The sequence below is a fragment of the Andrographis paniculata genome, unplaced genomic scaffold (assembly GCF_009805555.1).
Source record: "Andrographis paniculata isolate CXL003 unplaced genomic scaffold, ASM980555v1 Contig87END, whole genome shotgun sequence".
Taxonomy (NCBI): Eukaryota; Viridiplantae; Streptophyta; class Magnoliopsida; order Lamiales; family Acanthaceae; genus Andrographis; species Andrographis paniculata.
In genome coordinates this window covers 609,676-620,060 of record NW_026137625.1, presented here as the reverse complement: position 1 = coordinate 620,060, position 10,385 = coordinate 609,676, and positions in this window count along the sequence as shown.

The following is a 10,385-nucleotide window of genomic DNA, read 5'->3' as shown; positions in this document are numbered from 1 at the left end:
CCAAACAAGTTCTGAAGGTCATCTCTTACTGCACAAAATGTAATTTAATTCTTGCAAGAAGTCTCGTGTTTCAGTTGCGAGTACTCACGTCAAACAACATTAAGAAGATATACTCTCCAAGGATTTAATTATACATGTCGATGCAAGATCAAAAGTTGAGGCTTTTGAAGTTTGGATATAGAGTTGGGAGTTCTCCACATCATATGCGATGGAGAGGTACTTCAATAAAACTAATTTCAGTATATCGTCGTAGTGTAGTGCGTAGAACCGGATACTAAGTGCATTTAATATCATCAACAATGTAAAGGTTAAGTGTAGCCGCAATAGATATGGATATAAGGACCTAAAGAGAGAAAAAACCTATGGATGAAATCGACTCTATTGTGCCACCCAGTGGCAAGCACAACAATGTTGTGGTTGTGCAAATGTTGTTAAAAAGACAACAAAAAATCCTATGTGAACGCCCTTTAGGCAAAATGAATTGATAGTAACTACTTTACTAGATGCTATTGCATATATTTTAGCATTTTCTTATAGAATATATTCATGGGTTACATGATTTTGAAAATAAATATAATACATAACTTAATCATATATATGATCACTACCAAAAAAAAAAAATGCAAAGTAGCGACGGATTTTGCAAAAAAATTGGTGAGATGGGTTGTAAACTTAAAAAACGTTTTGCGAAGGAAATTTTACGAGGAATTTTATCTCTGGCAAACTTTTCAATTTACTAATTATATTTTGAGTGAATAAAAATCCTTCTGTAACTTTGCTAGAGATGTAAATCCCTCGCAGATATTTCCTTCAAAAAGAAATTTTGATTTCCATTAATGTTTAAGAGGCGTTTTGCGAGTGATATATGTGTGTATTACTGGGGCTTGAAGACAATAATTGAGGGGTAGGGGAAAGGGAGTGGGTGGTGTTATGAAAAAACAATTTTGTGCATAAAACATTTGTTTGCTTAATTTAAGGGGTTTTTTTTTTTTTTTAACCATTTTAAATTTAAATCAATACTATTTATTTCACATTGTTTCTAATAAGAATATATTATTTGTTTCCTTATAATATTATATCAAAATACTATTTTAACAAAAATTAATATTAATATTTTTTTTTAAATCAATTTCATATTACAATGAAACAAACTCTAACTAATCACGAGAATACATTTCGAACCCAAAATCCTAACCAAAATGATAAAATACAAGCAACATGCTGAATCATATTGTAAATTATTGTAGTACGAAATTGAAATTTTTTTTAGTACCTTTTCATCCGTATCATATCATTATTCTTTTTTACTCTATATTAATTGATTATATTTAACTTCGTGGCTGAAAAATAATTATATACAATCAGGCAAGGCGAATGATTTGGTTTCGAAGTCTTGAGCTCAAGTTTTCTATCAATTTAATTCGTTCTTAGTCGAATTTTGCTCAAAATGATAATAATAATTTGTGATAGCCGGCATCAATCTCATTTCTTAACTGTGTCTTCTCACATTTGTTTTGGATTTTTTGCTATTATCTTTCAATTGAGTATTCTTATTGGGATAACAAAATTGTATTCAAGACGAAGGAATGACAAATGTCCAAACTCAGAATTTGCATGTCCTAGGGATCTATCCCTTTCCATTAGTCAACAACTAAGCAACGATATCTTATTTGATTATATGGACCGTCTGTGCGGCTTGATTCGAGCAACTCTTACCAATTTGATATTCAGAATTGATTTGAATATGTTATAGTTTTTATTTACTATCAATTTCGTTTAAAATAATAAAAATATTTGCTTTAATTTCGAACTCAGTTAAATTCTTGAACCCCCGGTTAAATAACTTTGGCTCCACGACTATTAAGCCAAACACAAAAGTTTCGATTAGTTGTCTCGACTTTTAGCCAAACATGCTATAGACTCAATTATATTGTTGAAGACGCTAGATGGACTTGTCAGATATTTCAATTCTTATCACTTAGTTGAGTCATACCAAGACTAAAACAAACAAATAGATTACAAGACCAAGACAATCGGTAATTATAGAAGCCTCTCATAGTTATCTTATAATATATTAAATTTTAATTACATTTCCTTTTATCAATAGGGGAAAGGGAGTGGGAGTGGTGTTACAAAACATCAATTAATAAGCATTTTGCATAATTCAATATCTTTTTTCCCCCACGATAATCTTTAAGATAATACACATAATTTTATATTGGTTCGGAAACGATATTGAATTAATTGAACAAAATTGTTAGAAAGTTTGGGGGAAATAATGAGATTATCATATTATCGTCAAAATAAGAAGCCTATATATAGGCCATACAAAATAGACCCGATAGACTCAAATCTAAGTAATCTAATCTATGAATAAGATCAAATTTACATATAAATCTACTAAATCTGAATATCTAAAATATCTCAACATCCCCCCTCAAACTCAAGATAGGACAATAGAGACCAACTTGAGTTTGTCCAAGAGTAATCGGAAACGGCCTGGAAGAAGAGATTTGGTAAAGATATTTGTTGTCTGATCTTCAGAAGATACTAGAATGAGATGAACTACTCCATTGACAACATGTTGTCGAATAAAGTGACAGTCAAGCTCAATATGCTTGGTGCGCTCGTGGAAGGTATCATTATGAGCCATCTTCATAGCACTCTGACTATCACAGTGAAGAGCCGTAGAAGATGGCTGAGGGGCACCAAGGTCAGTGAGTAGCCGTCGAAGCCATAAAAGTTCTGAAGTAGAGTCAACAAGAGCACGGTACTCTGACTCGGCACTTGAGCGAGAAACTAAAGTTTGCTTCTTGCTGCGCCAAGAAATGAGAGAATCACCCAGGAAGAAGCAGAAACTAGTGGTCGAGCGTCAATCGGTGGGATCACCAACCCAATCAGCATCAAAATAACCGTTGAGAGTCAAAGAGGAGTTAGAGGAGAACTGTAAGCCATGCAGAAGAGTACCTTTCACATAACGAAGAATCTGTAAGACGGACGAGTGGTGAGAGGTCCTCGGAGCTGCCATGAACTGACTTACAATATGGACTGCATGAGCGATATCTGGTCGAGTGACAGTCAAAAAGATCAAACTCCCAACAAGTTGACGATAAAGAGTAGGATCATCAAGAAGAGAGCCATCATGAGGAGTAAGTCGAACGTCGTACGCAAGTGGTGTAGATGCTACCTGACAGTCTGTGAGACCAGTCGAGCAAGAAGATCGGAGGCATACTTAGCATGGGACAGAAAGAAACCATCGGGAGAATCAGAGACTTCAAGCCCCAAAAAGTAACGAAGGGGACCCAAACTCTTCATCTCAAACTGCTGGCTAAGATATGCTTGTAGATCAGAAATACCAGATGCATCATCTCCGGTGATGATCATATCGTCTACATAAAGTAAGAGTATAACTATCCCTGATGAAGAACGACGAAGAAATAAACCAGAGTCGTAAGCACATGTGGTAAAATCAAACTCCAATAGTGCAGCACTGAATGTGGCATACCAAGCCCGAGGGGCCTGGTTCAACCCATATAAAGCACGGCGCAAGCGACAAACTTTTCCAGAAGACAAGAAACCTGGAGGAGGGGTCATATAAACTTCTTCAGAAAGTGTGCCATGGAGGAATGCATTCTTGACATCTAACTGAAGAAGGGACCATTGACGAACAGCCGCAACAGCAAGAAGACAACGAACAGTAGTGAGATGAGCAACAGGAGCAAAGGTCTCATCATAGTCAATTTCATACTCTTGGGAATAACCTTTGGCCACAAGACGAGCCTTGTAGCGCTCAATGGAACCATCAGAGTGTGTCTTAATTTCAAAAATCCACTTGCACCCAATAGGGGTTTTTCCTGAGGGCAAATCTACTAAATCCCAAGTGTGAGTCTTTTCCAGAGCCTGCAATTCTTCAGTCATAGCTTGCTGCCATAATGGATCAGCATTCGCCTCACGAAAGGACCTAGGTTCATGTTGAGATAAAATGACAGAGTAACAATGGTAATCATTAAGGTGTGAAGGAGGCTTACTTACACGAGTGGAGCAACGACAAGTAGGGAGAGGTGTAGGAGTAGACGTCGGCTCAGGAGGTGTCGGCTCAGGAGGCGCAGGCGGATTAACTCCAGGAGACGGTGACAAGACAGATTGATCAATGAGCTGTGGTGAAGAAGATGAAGAGGTGTCTGGGAAGAGATCAGAGAGAGAAGACGAAAAGAAGGGAGAAGATGAGTGAAACGGTGTGCTAAACTTAGATAAGGTGGAGAAATATGTGCGGTCCCAAAAGGTGACATGACGAGATATGCGCAACCGATTAGAAATAGGATCCCAACATCTATAACCCTTGTGTTCGTCGCCATAACTAAAAAAAAAACATAAACGAGCTCGAGGTTGAAGCTTTGTCCACTCATGGGGAGGGAGGAGGACAAAGCACACACAACCAAATGGATGGAATAAACTATAATCATCTGAGCAAACTGAGCAAACTGAGCATATATAGAAGGTAATTCAGAACGATTTTTCAAAAGATAAATCCAAGTAAATCGTGAAAAATCATCAATAAATATAACAAAATACTGAAAACCACTGACGGAAGCAACAAGAGAAGGACCCCAAATGTCAAAATGGACTAAAGAAAAAGGTTCAGTAGCAATAGATGAACTTTCTGAAAAACTAAGAGCAAGTTGTTTACCAAATTGACAATCGACACACTTAAAAGACTCAAAACGACCTGAACCTAAAAGACCTTTAGTATGAAGTGACTGGAGCTTACTGGAAGACGCATGACCTAGGCGAAGATGCCAATGAAGACTAAAGGAATCAGAGGTAAGAGCTGCAAAGCGGGGATATGTGCAGGAGGTATGAAGAGACTCAAGCTCAAATAACCGACCCGTTTTGCGTCCCGTCCCGAGAAGCTGACCCGTCTGAGAATCCTGAACCTGCACACCACCAGAAGAAAATGTAACGGTAAGACCTTGTTCAACTAATTGACCAATAGAGATAAGATTTAAGGTTAAGTCAGGGATGCAATATGTATCAGGAAGATATAAGGAAGGGGAGGACGCAAGACCGGTGTGGGTAATATGCATGGTAGTACCATTGGTAGTATGTATGGGTGGTAAATGGGAGACACGGGACATATAGGTCAAGTTACGAGGGTTAGAGGTCATATGGTGACAACAACTAGAATCAAAGTACCAAGTAGATGTACCTGGAGTGGTAGACATAGCAGAATTGGTTTGCATAACCTGTTTGATGATGGTTTCTATGTCGTGAGGATTGTAAGGCGCATGCTGAGTCTCATCAGTAGTAGCAGCCGTAATCGTAGAAAATGCAGTCGAAGAAGACCCACTAGGCTCCCGAGGTTTGGGAGCAAAGCTACCGGAATGTCAAGGAGCAAAACTACCTGAACGTTGAGATCTTATGGGACAGACCGGAGCAATATGGCCACGCAGACAACATAAGTGGCACTCAATCTTCGGACAGGTAGACCAAGTGTGATCAGGAGATTTGCAAACTCGACATCTAGTACGAGCAGATCGGGACTGACGAGACACAACTAAAGCAGAATAAGAATTCGGTGTCTTAGCCAATTGGAGACGGGTCTCCTCAAAAGTAATCTCCTGAATGACAGCATCAAGAGTAGGCAATGGATGTCGATGTAGGAGTGAGGCACGAACAGCCTCATATTCAGGTCGAAGGGCCATCAAGATCTGAATAAGGTCAATATGGTCTTGACTAATTTGTGACTGCCGGAGACGATAACGAATAGGCTGAACCTGAGCAAGAAATTCATTAACAGATTGACCAGGTTGCTGTCGGGCGGAGCTCATCGTGATCCAAAGTTGATAATAATGAGCAAGACCTGTAGTCTGAAAACGAGCAGCGAGGAAATCCCATGCCTCCTTTGCAGTATCAAAAGGAGTCAATTGTACCTGAATCGCAGGTACAGAAGTATTGCGCAACCAAGTAAGAATCTGATGATTCTTACTATCCCAATCTTCCAATTTGGCAACATAATCTTCATGCTCCCGAGAGGTGGGATCAACATGCACAAAAGGAGATGGAGAAACAGGTGGTCGGATATCGTCAGTGACAATTCGCCATAACTTCCTACCAATCAAGAAACTTTTCATAGACTGCATCCAAAGATCATAATTATCGATGGATAAGATAGTAGTAATAGGTAAATGAACGTCCATACGCTCCATAACAAAAAAACGTATAAAAATATCTGAATCACGAAATCAAAGCCCAAAAAAAAAATAGATCGAACAATCCAATAGGTAGCAGTCGCAAAAAGAGATCAACTCCGATGACAAAACCAACCACACCACGACGTAGGGAACAAAGCAGGAGGCGGCGACCGAAAAAAAACGACGACCGGAGAAGGGCGGACGATGGACGGCGAACAACGGTGGCGATGACTAGGGTTTTGGTTTTGGAAAACCATGCTCTGATACCATGTTAGAAAGTTTGGGGGAAAATAATGAGATTGTCATATTATCGTCAAAATAAGAAGCTTATATATAGGCCATACAAAATAGACTCGATAGACTCAAATCTAAGTAATCTAATCTATGAATAAGATCAAATCTAGATATAAATCTAATAAATTTGAATATTTAAAATATCTCAACAAAAATAATATGATGAAAGTATACAATATTCATTTTTCATTATTACATTGTATAATATGACAATAAAATAGATATTATGTTGATACATCAATATTATTTTTAATATCAAATTATAAATAACAATCACTAAAATAAAATTTAATAATTTAAAGATTTTTAAATATTATATATTATAAATATTATTGTTGTTTATTCAAAGTGTATAAGAAATTAATAAAAAAAAAAAAAATTAGCCTAAAATTCTTGTACTCGCACGTAGCAACTAAAGGTATGTTCTTCTTACATTCAAATTCAATTTCTTTATTGTAACTGTCACGCTCACAAAATATTAGATCAAGTAAATATTGAAACATTAGGTGTAATAAAATCGATAAATAAAGTATTTTATTTGGTTTAATTTGTATTTAAGTTTGAATTGTTTGATATTTGATTTAAATAATACTTTTAAGTGATATTAAAAGAAGAAAGAAAAAAAAAATAGATCTATAATAGATTTATGCTAGGAACCAAGCAAGCTTAATAGTAAAATTTTTGGTTTGAAACATAAACCAAACAAATCAATATTCTTGTATAAAATTTGCGAAACTACCCTACTCACCATTGCCATATTGCGTTTTGCATTTTCTGTAGTGTAGGAACTAATATTCAATGTGGGACAATATTCATCATTCTCCCATCGATATGATAATCTCGAAAATCCATACAGTTCAAACTCAATATGGGCACCATGGCTCAAATACCAAGATAGAAAGGGATCTGGGCTTCCAACCTAAAATCAACTGGTGATATATGGAGTGACCCTTCACCCTTATATAGTAGGAGAGTTCCCATATATTTACCAATGTGGGACTATATTCAACACTTAGGTTTGAGTCTATATATAGACCCTTTATTTTGATGATCAAAAAAATAATTTTATAATTTTTTCCCCAAAATTTCTAACATGGTATCAGAGTCTATTTTTCTCATGCCGTAGATATAGTCTACCAACCCTCGTTTCTCCGGGTACACTCAACCTGGGATGTACCCAGAGGTCTCTCAATTTTGAGTTTTTTCTATAGTTTCTAGCCTTTTTTCTGATTTTGATTTTGTCTTTAGTCCTGATTTTGTCTATATTTGAAGTTATATTTGCACATTTGTCTGCGATTCTGCAATCCGTCTGTTTTTTTTTTTCAGACTCATGTTTCTTATTGCATTTAGAGTCTCATTATTTCTGACTTTATGGAGAGTACTTCCATCGTTTTCGGCTCCAGTAGAGAGTCCAGCTCTTGTAGAGAGTCATGTCATTTTCGGCTCCAGTAGAGAGTCGTGTCATTTTTTGCTCCAGTAGAAAGTCCGGTCGTTTTTGAATTTGTTATGAGTTCTGTTATTTTCGACTCTAATATGTTTCTGGCTTTGATACGATAGAGTGGCGGCAGCAACGACAGATAAGGAATTGTTATTTTTATTTTTGCCTTTTGCGTTCGTATTCAACTTTTTTATCAAACTCAAGTTAGTTTTTGTTATACCACTTGAGTTGGAAGTGAGATGTTATAATATTTTTTATATTTAGTTTTAAATTTAGAAGATTTATAATTAGATTTGATCTTATATTAGTTTACTTATATTTGAGTCTATCGAATCCGTTTTGTATTAATTATTTATAAACCCCTTGTTTTGATGATCAAGACAATTTCATAATTTTTCTCTAAAATTTCTAACATATACAAATAACTTATATTCCATCAAAATTTTGGATACCACTAATATAGAAGTTTTATACATTATTTTAGCTAATATATGGATAAATTGTGCAATACAAGTTATATTTAATGTTTTGCGTATTTATGTAAGAATATGTGTGAATGTAAATTAGCTAATACTAATATCATGGATGAAACCAATATTTAAATTAAATTTCTATGATTTACTTTTAACTCTAGCTTGCAAAAAAAAAAAAAAAAAATATGATTGCAAATATTTTATTTTATTTTTCTGTATGACGATAAAAGAAATATATATTATAAGTTAATAACATAGTTTCTTCACTTAGCCTCAATGTCAAATTAATTGTACGTAAAAATGATTATATAAACTTTGATTAAATTAATCTTTCAAAGCTTCCACACACATACACACATTGTATGTGTTCGTTACAAAGTTTTCCAACAAATTTTACTATTCACCGATTCCAACTTAAAATTTAAACCCTCAAACAAACACACCCATTATATATATATATATATATACAGATATTTTTCAATCAAAATCATTGAAAATAATGAAACAAAGGTCCATCACCGGTGACGGAATCAACATTCGAACAAAAGGGGGGCTAATTACCTTGTTATACACCGAAAAATATTAGGACGAATGTATATACTGACACTAAATTTACCATTTTATACCCAAATAATGAAATTAAAAAAATAAAAAAATTTCTTATCAATATATTAAATTATTGGTATAAGACGATATTTTGAATACTAAAAAGATTAAATTATATATCGTTATCGTACAAAAAAAACTTTAATATTGTATTATAACATGCCGAAATTTCAATATTTTCGATAATAAAAAAATAAATAAAATATTATGATACCAAGATTTATTGTATATCAAATTTTTTATATTTTTTTAATTACTCTTTTACAATATATATAATTTAAAAAATATATATTATATTAAAATTTATAAAGAGTGGGTGGGGACGGGGCTGGAGCCCCCTTGCCCCTATGTAGTTTCGCCGTTGCCCATCATTGGAGGGAACTGATGGCAAAGCATTCGTCTCTTGATCAACCAACCTGAGTTACTCGTCAATCTCTTCAACAAATTATTGCCAAAGGTTCTATTTTTTTTTCTTATAAAAAAAATATATATATATATATATGTTATTTATAAAAATATATTATTTTTTATCACAAAACATCACATTTGAACTATTATTCAATCATAAATCAAAATGAAAATTCAAAATCAAACTTTAAAATAACATACATAATAATTTATTTAAGTTATGAGCCATCAATGTCCTTGTAGTTTATCTCATTTGTAGTTACCAATTATTACAAGGCATTAGTGGTTCGTGCTATCAATCCCAATTCTTGGGAGAATTCAATTTATGCAAGGAGATATAAAGTTCATTAAGGTTATAATTTCAATTTAAATTAGACATCAAGCACTTATTTAGACTACAGTCAAAAATATATTTCAATAAAAATTTTACTATTCTCATAATGTGGTATATGTAGTTCTAAAGAACATAAAATTAGTTATGAAAAGTGAGTAATTAGTAAGTTCTTTTTATGTTTTTAATGTTTTAGCTTTTTTTTCATTATTTTAGGTGAAATGACTGTTAAAGATGATTTTCTTGTATGTATACGAAACTTTTTTTTTATTGAAAATGATGATAAATTGTTATAGTAGAAGATTATATATATATATATATAGACTAACCTCAAACACTAATTTATAATTGATTAAAAAGCTATCTAACTAGGCTTCATTACTTATAACTAACACATACATAACCTCAACCCAAATTACACCTATAAATACATACTATAACATTCATATATGTCGAAAAATATGATACTATCAATCAAGCCGCGGGGGCGAAGTCGTAGTCCCCATCACTATCATCATCATCTCCATCTCCTTCATTTTCACATCCAATGGTCGTTAATGAAACTTCACGGTTACGACAACGATCACCGCCAATTTCATCCCAAGAACACCGCCCCACGGCGAGAAAGACGATGACCGGTATTT